The sequence below is a fragment of the Calonectris borealis genome, chromosome 2, assembly GCF_964195595.1.
Source record: "Calonectris borealis chromosome 2, bCalBor7.hap1.2, whole genome shotgun sequence".
NCBI lineage: Eukaryota > Metazoa > Chordata > Aves > Procellariiformes > Procellariidae > Calonectris > Calonectris borealis.
This window is the reverse complement of record NC_134313.1, coordinates 171,626,946-171,638,326: the sequence shown is the minus strand read 5'-3', so window position 1 is coordinate 171,638,326 and position 11,381 is coordinate 171,626,946.

The window sequence follows — 11,381 nt, the reverse complement described above, 5'->3', positions numbered from 1 at the left end:
CGCGCAGGTGACGGGCACAGGTACCTACGTACGTTTTCTCAAGCCTAAGTAGAGCCGCGATTTCCTCACCCGATACGTCCCAAGTTGAGTATTTTTGTTAAAGAGTACGGCAACCCGTCTGTCCTCGCAAACTCGCTGCGAAAGAGGAATCCTTTTTTCCAGGCCGTTTCTCCAAACGGTCGAGATCTTTGAAAACTGCAGTTGTGCCACCAAACCTGCTCAGGGTCCCTCCCAACCTTCGACCATCGTTAGATTTAACAGGCACACGCTCTATTCCGTCTTCCAACAGCAAAAATACATAACGCCCCCAGACCCCTAGCGCAACCCTACGGACGTCCACACACACCTCGCTGTTTTGATGAGGAGCCACTGAGCACCCCTGCGAGCACAGCGGGATCATGCGCAAGACCAGCGTCCTGGTTTCGGCTGGGATAGAGTTAATTCTCTTCCTGGTAACTGGTATAGCGCTGTGTTTTAGATTTAGGACGAGAAAAACGTGGATAACACGCTGATGTTTTAGTTGTGGCTAAGTAGCGCTTACGCTAGTCGGGGACTTTTCAGCTTCTCATGCCCTGCCAGCGAGAAGCTGGGAGGGACCTTAGCCAGGACAGATGACCCAAACCGGCCAAAGGGACAGTCCGTACCATATGACGTCGCGCTCAGTACATAAGCTGGGGGAGTTGGCCGGGCGGCGGCGACTGCCGCTCGGGGACCGGCTGGGCATCAGTCGGCGGGCGGTGAGCAATCGCATTGTGCGCCGCTTATTTTGTATATTCTTTTATCGTTACGATTGTTTCCCCTTCCTGTTCTGTCCCATTAAACTGTCTTTACCTCACCCCACGAACTTCACTTTTTTTTCCGATTCTCTCCCCCACCCCACTTTGGGGGCAGGGGGAGCGAGCGAGCAGCTGCGTGGTGTTTAGCTGCCTGCCGGGTTAAACCACAACAACCAGCTTCACCTACGCCGATTTCAGCGAATGCAGCTTCTGAAGCTTTAAACTGAAAACCGCATCTTGACACTTTGCCGCGGCAGAAACGATCCGTAACTGGAACTCTACAAAAACGCAGTAACGCACATTGCAAACCCACAGCAGCGACAGCTTCAGAAATATTTCTACCGGGAACAAGGGAGAAAAAAAAATACAGTTTCATCTCACGCACAGGAAAGCAGCAGGCAGAGAAAAGGGTCGGCATTCGCATTCGTAGCCCTTGCAGAACGCAGGCATTCTCCTTCCATTCCTAAACCCGCCTCTTAGGTCGAAATATCACAACACTACTACGGCAATATCGAGAGCAGGGAACAGCAGCCCTGCCGCTGGATGCGCTACTGACTGATGCTATTTACGGAGCAGGACACCTAGACAGAGGGGCACGTTTTTCCACACACAACCCTGAACTTCCTGAAAATTTATGTTTACCAAAACGAGCCATTTGGAACACATTGCCAAACAATGTTTGGCAATAAAACTTTGATGTGTTTGACACACACAAATTTGTGGTAACTTGCTACTTGCTTCCTGCTGTTGTTGTTCTTCCTTCAGAAATTCTGCTTGTAGCCAAGTTATTCGCTACCGGTTCAAGCATTTACCTTCCAGGTATTACCAGCGCATTTACACAGGCGAGGAACTAAATCGCTCTTCTAAAACTACCCGAGTGAAAATTACAGCCACGAAAGAGGAGTGACAGAGAAGGAAAGGAGAGGTCAGGCAGCAAGAGAGCTCTGCAGGCTGCCACCAGTCAACATCGCGCTCAAAAAAGAAAACCAAAAAGACCCCCAAAAAAACCCCAAAACACACAAACACAAAAAAAACCCCACAAAAACCAACAACAAAACAGAACCTTGACGTTGTAGCTTTTTTTTCTTTTGGAGCTCGTCCCTGTCTCAGCTGATCGTCTCGTCAGAGCACAAAGTGCAGATGATCCGTATCCCGATGACATCTGCACGCGATGAACACGTGTTCAGAAATAGTCCAGATCTGTAAGACTGGTGTCATTTGCGTGGTTTTAATAATCACAACTCCGTTTTATCGACCGATGCATTTGTGAGGAAACTAAGTAGCTTTTAAACGTAGCCTCTCCTTGGGGAGAAAAATGCGTTAGGGGGTGAAAAAAAGGATGATTCAGAGCTCCCAACCATGACGGAGCAGCGGGGAAATTCATGAAAGCGAAGACGAACAGCAGCAACGTGAAGCGGCATTTGGCTTTAATTCTGATCACGTACTTAAGCGGCTCGCCAAGTCTATGCCTCGAGCCTATGAACAACTAGCCCTTTTTTGGAAGGACCAACTTTTGTCCTTCAAAGTCCTAGATTGAAGACTCCACTGAACAGAACGTGGATCGAGCCACAGGACGACTTGCCATCAACGCTCTCAGGAAAAAAAAATCAAGTAAAAATCAAGTTGAAATATCAGCTTCCGTCGTGTCTCATTCATTACGTTTCTAGTAGTACCTGGGTGCTCCAAAATTCACTCTCCTGACACCACGTAGTACTACAAATTGAGTCACGCAGGTAAAAATAAAAGGCTCTTTCCAACCTGCCCGTAAAATCAGTACGAACAAACAGAAGAGAAACACTTGACCCTAAAGAAGGTCACAGGCAGCTCTTAATTTATCGTAGGTGAAAGCTCATTCTTTTCCCTGAAAGGAAAACGCTCGTAACTACCCAGGGACCGATGCAGGAACGAGGCACGCGCGCTCTGTTAATGGCAACTGTTCATCAGCTTTTCTGCACCGGCACAAATTTGCCTTTTCCCTGGGTTTGACGCAGAGCACCTGCCGCGTCCTTGAACGCGCCAATGTTTCTCCCCGCCCCCCCGGCCCCACACGTGCCATTACCTGAGCAGCAAGCGGCGTCAACCGCGCAGGATTTTCTTCGCGTGACGCAGAAGGTGACGCTGGGAAAAGAGGAGGCACAAAATGAACCTGTTTGTCACACCCAGCCAACGGTGAAAACCCAGGGAAGGATTCTGCCGTGCGGGGCCGGGCTGTGCAACCCGGGAGCTCCAGCCGGCCGGTTTCGCCCCCCTTTGCTGGGTACCGGGGAGACACCGCCGCCTCGTGCTGCCGCCTGCCCCCCGGGGAGAGCCGGGGGACCCCCACCTCACTTCAGCCCTCGGGAACAGGTCCGGGAGAGACCCTCCACGCAAAGAGAGCGGATCCACGCGTGGCGTGGATTTAATCCCCGAGGGAAGAGGCCGGGCTCCCCGCTGGCAGAAGGACAACTCGCCTCCCTGCCGCTCGGAGCGCCTTGCCGGGGACAGCCCTGCCTGCGCCTGGCTGCTCTTCAGCCGTGCTGGGAGTGCAGTCTGGCCGACGGATGCTCCGGCAAACAGACACTGCAGCGAATCGCAGCTCCCGCTCGTTACAGCTGCTGGTAATTTTGCCTCTGGCTAAGGCATGCCCCAGACAGCGGACACCCCGTCTCGTTCCAGCTCCTGCTTGCTACGGTTCTGGCTAATTGAAGCTCCAGCTCCGCACCGTTGATTTCAGCTCCTTCTCCTCACAAGCTCCAGCTGTTTGCAACAGCTTGGGTTTTTGACAAGGTCGTAAACCAATCGCCGTCAAAACTCGACTGTTAGGATTAAATATCATAGTTGGACATTGTACAAACATTAATGAGTTTGTACGACTAATCAGTTAATAACTATTCGAAGCAGTCGACAAGCAAGAGCTGGACTCGAAGAGGGCGTGCGGGGTCTGAAAAGCAGAGACCACCTCTTCCCCCCAGAGACCACCGCAGACGTTGAGTTGGGCCTGATGCGTGCCGGCCTCCCGCGCTTCGGGGTCCAGCAGGACCAGACCCCCACCCCCGGGGAGGGTCCACGCACCCTGGCCACCCCCTGCTTTCCCCTGCAGCCCCCAATGCCTTCCCAGCCCCCCGCACAAACGGCCAAACCGGCTTCTGCTTTGGGCCCCCAAACCAGCTCACTTAGCGCCCATTTCTGAGCCCAAAACCCAGCTGCTGCGCCTCTTCTCAAGTTCCAAAGATGCCCCCGGGGAGGGCAAGCGCTTGTGTGATGCTTCGGGCAGAAACGGGGCTGAAAGGTCCGATCCCGGTGCCGGGGGAGCAGAGGCGAGCTGGCTGGGACCAGCTTTTGCTCCTGGAACAACCCCAAGTCCCTGCTCCGAGGGCTTCCCCTTGGGGCCCTGGGGTGGACCTGTCCCTCCCCTTCAAATGCTCCAGCAGTTTCGGGAGCAGAAGGCCGTTTCTAAGCCCTCTCTCCAGAAGCTCCTCCCTCGACTCGGCCCGTGAAGCCCCCAGACTCGAGCACCTCGCTGGGGCGGGCGGCCTCCATTGCCTACAGGCTGCCCGTCTGCCTGCAGGGAGGGCTGGGGGGTCCCCGGCCCCACGGGGCGACAGCGGGGACTCGCAGGGAGGGTCTGTTTGCACACAGCGCCCACCCCGCCCCCCCGCCCCGGCCCCACTGCGGCCCCCCTAGGGCACACAGCCCCGCCCCCCAGCCCCACTCCCCAGATGCTCACAGCCCCTCCTCCGCCTGGAGCCCCCCCAGCCCCCGTCCCCGGAGCCTGCAGGACCGCCCCCCCCCCGCCACAGCCCCACTCCTCGGCTCCCCGGGCCCGCGGCCCCTCACACTCACGCTGCGCCGCCGCCTCGGTGCAGAGCCCGCCGCGCGCCCCGTTGAAATACCCTCCGCAGCCAATCAGCGCGCGGCTCCACCGGACCGCCCGCGCGGGGCACGCCGGGAGTTGTAGTCCCCGCCCCGGGACCGCGCATGCGCACGGCGCCTCCTGCAGCCCGGCTGGCTGTACATCGACACCCGTACAATGGAGGTGATCGTGCACCGACCCTGGTGCAACCCTTGTGCCCCCCCATGCTCGCAGCCCCTCCCCGGTGTTTGCAAGCGCCTCCCAGCCCCAGGACCCCCGGTGCTCACAGCACCCGACCACACCATTTTCCAGCCCCGTGGGAGCCCCAAGCCCCACTCTCAAGCCCCGCCAGGACCCACAGCCCCAGGACCCAGCTCCTTGGGGGACTGCAGCCCCCGCCCCCAGCCCCACTCCCCAGCCCCCCTAGGACACACAGCCCCCACTCCCCGGCCCCCTCCGGGACGCACAGCCCCCCCCAGCCCCCCTCCCCGGCCCCCTCCGGGACGCACAGCCCCCCCCCAGCCCCCCTCCCCGGCCCCCTCCGGGACGCACAGCCCCCCCCAGCCCCCCTCCCCGGCCCCCTCCGGGACGCACAGCCCCCCCCCAGCCCCGCTCCCCGGTCCCCTCCGGGCCTCCTCAGCCCCCCCGGGGGTCCGCAGCCTCCCCCCAGTCCCCCTCCCCGGAGCCTGCAGGTCTCCCCTCAGCCCGCCGTGCCCGCGGCACCTCAGACTGCCGCCGCCGCCGCCGCCGCCGCCGCCGCCGCCGCCGCCGCCGCCGCCGCCGCCGCCGCCGCCGCCGCCGCCGCCGCCGCCGCCGCCGCCGCCTGGGTGCAGAGCCCGCCGCGCGCCCCGTTGAAATATCCTCCGCAGCCAATCAGCGCGCGGCTCCTCCGGGCCGCCCGCGGGGGGCACGCCGGGAGTTGTAGTCCCCGCCCAGGAAGTGCGCATGCGCACGGCGCCTTGTGCACGGCGGGTGCCTGCGCAGGGACCCCCGTGCAACGGTGGTGATTGTGCAGGGACCGTTGCGCAACGGGGGGTCGGTGTGTGGAGACGCCCATGCAATGGGGGGGGCAGTGCAGGAAGACCCTTATGCAATTGGTTGGTGTGCAGGGGACCCTCGTGCAATGGCGGGCAGGTGCACGGGGACCCTTGTGCGATGGTGGCGATTGTGCAGGACCCTCGTGTGACAGCGGTGGTTATTTTTCTCGGCAGTACCCTTGGGTTCGGGAGCAAAACAGCCGGTGCCTGAAACCACTGGGGTGTTTTGGCTGCTGCTGAGCAGCCTCGAGGCCGCCTCCGGTTCCCACATGGCTCCCATGGTGTGTGTGGACCCTCCTGCAACGGGTGCAGGTGTGCAAGGAGGGTGATCCGGGGTAGGGGTCCCTCTCTGGAGGCACCCAGCTCGAGCTGGCACCTAAGAACTAATCAAGGAGTAATGAGGAACCTTCTCTTGCACCTGACGTTAACCAGCGGGATCCCAGGGTCAGACCCTGTTACGGTGATTGGACCCTGGGGAGGTGGCAGAGGGTGCCCTGGACAGGTTGGGGGGGTTCCCTGGGGAGGAGGGGAGCCCCCACCCCCCTGACTGTGGGCACTCCCCCCAAGGAGCAGAGCATGGTGCAAGACTTTAGAGAGGATGAGGGCCAGCAGGACCCCGAGATGGCAGTGCCGGCTCTTCCCAGTGTCTCCCCAGTGCTGGAGGGGGTGAGTGTGTGTGTGTCTCATGACCATGGGGATGGGGGGGGGGGGGGGGGCCTCAGGATGGGGCAGGGGGGGAATCCTGGGGTCCGGGAGGGACCCTGGGAGTTGGGTAGGTAGGGGGACATTGGGGGACAGAGGTGTTTCTCGGGAGATTGAGGACACCATGTGGGGAGTTGAGACTGGGAGGGATGACCCTGGGGAGGTGGGGGGCACCGTGGGGAGAAGGGATCCCACCCCCGACACCTGCAGCCACCCCCAGGGGCAGCTGGGACCCCGACCCACTGGGGGACCAGGATGGGAACGATGGGGACTCACTCATGGATACTGCACAGGTAATAAAATAGTTCATGCTGCACCCTGTTGTAGGGTCTCTGGGGTGCCCTGGGCGCCGAGTCCCCACGACAGCCAGCCCTTCCCAGGGGTCCCCAGGCTGCCAGGCTCCTCTGGCCCCAGCCGGCAGGAGCTGTGTCCTCCCAGCCGCTGGCCATGCAATGGCAGCACCGACCCACGGCCACGCGGAGACAGGGCTGGGGACAGGGCCGGGGTTGCCTGCGCTCCACCTGGGTCTGCAGGGCTCGGGCAGGGGGGACCCGGCATCCTGCAGCTCCGCTCCCACCCTGGGGACCCCAAACACCCCCGGGGGTGCGTCGGTGCGTCACTGTCCCTGTCGCTGGTGGCAACTGGCATGGGGGGAAGGTGACAGTGAGGGCCCCTGCCAGTGGCCCGGAGTTCGTCACCACTGGGGGGACAGGGGACAAGCAGGGCCAGCACCGAGGAGCGACGGCAGCACAGCCTACTCTCTGGGGGTCCCCACCCCCTGTCCCCAGGGGTCCCCTCTGTCCCCGTGTTTTATTGGGGGAACACAGAGCCCAACGACCAGCCGCAGGGACAGGGGACGGGGAGCTGCCCCAGGGATGGGGACAGCACCGGGACACGCCGACACTCTTGGGGGTGCTGGCATGCGGGGGGGGGGGCACCCTAACCATTGCCGCCCGGGATGACGAATGCACCGGGATGAGGGAGGCACCGGGATGGGGACGGCGCATGGAGGCGCGAGCGCCGGGCTGCAGGACCACGCTTCGGCTTCGGGGCGGCGGCAGCGAAGGCGGCGGCGGCGGCGCTGCTGCGCACCTGAGCGGTGCCGGCGCTGCAGTACCGCGATTCGGCCACGTGGCGGCAGCAGCGAGCAGCCGCCGGGCGGCGCGTGCACGGGGGCGGCACCGGGGGCGGCACCGGCGCTGCAGGTCCGCGCTTTGCGCGCCCAGCGCCCGCCGGCACCGCGCACGTGGGGCGGCAGCGGCGTTTCCTTACCGGGAGGCAGCGACGAGCGCGGCAGCAGCACCCCGCAGGCACCGCAAGATCCCATTGCCATCACCGGCGGACAGCAACGTGCAGCGGGGGGGCGGGGGGGAGGGGCGGCGCGCATGCGCGGCTCCCGGGCTGCAGTACCGCATTCTGGTCGGTCGGCGCCAGCAGTGAGCACGCGCCATCGCGCATGCGCGGCGCCCGCGCGGTAGCATCGGAAGCGCCTCTTTCCTTACCGGAATACTTCAACTCCCGGCATGCCCCGGGAACGAACATGGCCGACCGGAAGCCCTGTGCCCTAGGACTACAGCTCCCGGCATGCCACGAGAGGCCGCCTTCCCGCTTTCTGACCCTGCGGGGACACCGTTCCCTCCCCTCCACCGACGCACGCGCGCAGCCCCGCGCTCCCCAGCCCGGCTCCGGGCAGGCCCCGCCGCCTGCTCCGACACGGCGCGGCCCCCCGCGCGCCCTCGCCGCCGCTCCCAGTCTCCCACGCGGACCCCACCGCCCTCCCGCAGGCACCGCCGCCCCCCTCGGGCTGTCGCGCGGCCCCGCCGCCGGACCCAAAGCCCCGCCCCCACCCGGCCTCGGCGGAGGCGCCCTCCCCTCCCTCGGCTCACTGCCCGCTCCGCCCGGGACATCGGCGGCCCGAGGGACGCCCGGCCGTACTCACCTTCTCTCTCGGGGCAGCCGCAGCCCGGCGAGCGCTCCGCTCCTCCTTTGGCTCGCACCGGCCCCTCCACGGCAGCCACCCCTTTACAGGGGGGGGTCGTCGCTGTCAGCCTCACCGCCCGCACCTGGGCTCCGCCAGCCCCGGCCCGCAGCTGGAGCCCAGCAGGAAGAGGGGGCCGTCGCCCGACCCCCGCAGTGCACCTCCTCCCCGGGCTCCGTCGCAGCCCCTCGCCCGGTGCAAAGGGAGCGCAAACGCAGCCGTGAGGGCAGAGGAGACGGCGAGCGTTCATTCGGTCACGCACCTAACAAGTCCCGGGAGCGAGTCTGCTCCAGGGCCCCCGGTGCTCCCCCTGCCCCGGGACACCTCGGCAGTCGTTTTGGAGCCACACTCGTTGGTCGGTGGGGAACGGACAGCCAGTTGGTCGGCTCCTGGAGCGATGGGCTGCTAGGCAGAGGTGGAGGCCACCAAAAATGAGGAGCAGGGCACAGGTCACTAGAAGAGAGGAGAAAAGCGGCAGCCGGCCGGGCAGGGGGGTGTAGCGAAGAAAGCCTGAGGCAGGGAGCAGGATAGTGAGAGAGAGACAGAAGAGGCAGGGACAAGAAAAGTGACAGGCACAGCGAGAGGAAAAAAAGAAGGGAGCAGGACAGAGATGGAGAAAGAAGCAGCAGGAACGGAGGAAGAGGCAAAAGAAGGAGTGGGAGCAGGGCAGAGAAAGAAAAATAAGGATAGGGAGCAGGATGGAGATGAAGGAAAAAACCTCAGATGGGCTGCACAACAGAGAGGGATTAAAAAGAATAGGAGCAGGGAGTAAAACAGAGCAACAGGGAATAAAAAAGGAAGAGGGAGCGTGAGAGAAACTGGAGTGGGGAGAAGGACAGATAGAGGATAGCAACAGGGGAAGAGGGTCAGGGAGCAAGGCACTGGGACAGAAGGAGAAAAGGGGGGGCAGCGAGCCGGACAGAGTGGTAGAGACACAAGAAGAACAGAGGGGTAGAGAGACAAAGGGGGACAGGGACAGAGAGAGATAATGACGGGTGGAGAGAAAGACAGGGGCAGGGAGCAGCAGAGAGGGATGGAGAAAGAGGGATGGGGAGCAGGACAGGGTTATAAAGAGAAAAGTAAGATGAGGGAGAGGGCTGAAGAGCAGAGACAGAAAGGTACAGGCAAAAGGACAGTGAGGTGGAGGAAGAAATAGGGTCAGGGAGCAGGACAAAAGGACAGAGAAAAAGGAGAGGAAGAAGGCAGGATAAAGATGGGGACAGGGAGTGGGATATACGGAGAGAGAAAAAGTAGGACAGAGAACAGGGGAGAGGGATTGAGTAATACAGAGAGAGATGCAGATTGGGACAAAGAGATGGAGAAGGTAAAAACAGTGATGGGCTGGAGGACCTGTTTCTGACAATTTATCACTCCTGATGTCACTTCCATGGCCACAAAAATGGGACATAGTGCAAGACAGAGGAATGAAGGAGTGAAACGAAAGGCACAGGGAACTTTTTAAACAGAAAAAAGAAAAAACAGGAGTGAGCACAATAGTGATGGGGAATGGGATAGGGATGGGGAGCAGACAGAACAAGAGAGACACAAGAAGCAACAGGAAACTAAAAAAAAAATTTGCATTCCTCCTCTCAGAATCCTGGAAAAACAGTCTGCCTGTTGCTGCTCGAAAAGGAAAGGGATAAAATGTATGGGACTGTTGTTACTACAAGATGATTGCTGTTATTGCTACTTGCTTTTCCTTCTCTGTTAGGAAGTGTGCAGAGAGTCATTTTTTTCAAAGGCAAAATTAACTTTTGTTAATCTCAGCTGCTGAGATTTCCTAGACAACCTTCCAAATAGAACCTTCCCACACTAGGTGGAATATCTATATAGACATTTAGGATTTTTTTTTCAAGTCTGCTTTCTTCTCAGATAACGGTTACTACTTCTGCTTCCCCTTTCACTGAGTTGCTGAAGTAATTCTAGGTCTTCCTTTCCTCTTTCACCCTTCTCTCTTTCTACTCTTCACCCACTTCTTTACATCATTCTCTCTTGACAGTCTCTTGGGCTAAGGAACCTTAACCCAGAAACAAAACCCTCTTCACTGAGCTGGTGAATTGCAGCTTGCTCCTCCTGACAAAGGTTTCCAGTATCACTGGCTGTGTAGTACCTCTGTTGGAAGGCTGCTCGCTGTTAGCACAGCTTACTCCAGGCTCCTCTGTAGCGAGAGGCTAATGTGTGCGAGAGCTTAGCACGAGTGACTGAAGTCAATGAAGCCTTAGCCACATGAATTGTACTGTAACCTTTGTTTTTGTCTATGGAAATGTAACCTGTAGATAAGGAAGTATAAGTAAAACTGTAACTACAGGATATTCTGTAACAACAGATGAGGAAATGTCTCAAGACACAGACAAAAAGGGAGCCTGGAGGCTGCGGGAGAAAATCAGAAGAGAAGACCCCAGGCTCCGCGAACAGGAGTGATGAGCAGAAGAGCCCCCAGGAAATCAAGCGACCTATAGAGACTATAAAATCTAGTAACAATCGACAGGCGGGGTCCCTCCTCAGAGGCACCCAGCTCGAGCTGTAGCTACTATGGCATATTAAACATAGTAGAAGAAGGAACCCTGTTTGATTCTTGAAGTGGAACCTAGGGACCAGCCCTGTTGAGGTAGCACCCACATAATTCCTACCGTGGTCTAGGTGGCGGCTGTGTAACTCCTACACCACCTCTCAGCATTCAAGCTCTGGCCCCAGCTGCAACTTTTTTGTTGACTATAACTAATAACAGTGATAACGATAAACGTACTCCACATGACCAAGCCCTGACCTGGAGAGGAGCCAGACCTCTCCAATGGTAAGGATTTCTCACTTATTCAGCACGGAAAGGGCTGAAGATGGAATCCAGTGAAGAAACGGATTCACATAAGAAAGATCTAAAGAGCAAGAGTTCTCACCTTTGTCAAGTCCCATTAGAACCTGTGCGTGTCTGCCCCGTCTGTGTCTGCGCGCACGTGCACACAAGTGAACAGAAGTCCAAAAACTCGAGAACATTATTAGGAGCAGAAAGACACCAACTGTACCTGCTTTGTTAAAACACATAAGGTTAGTGCAAGAGA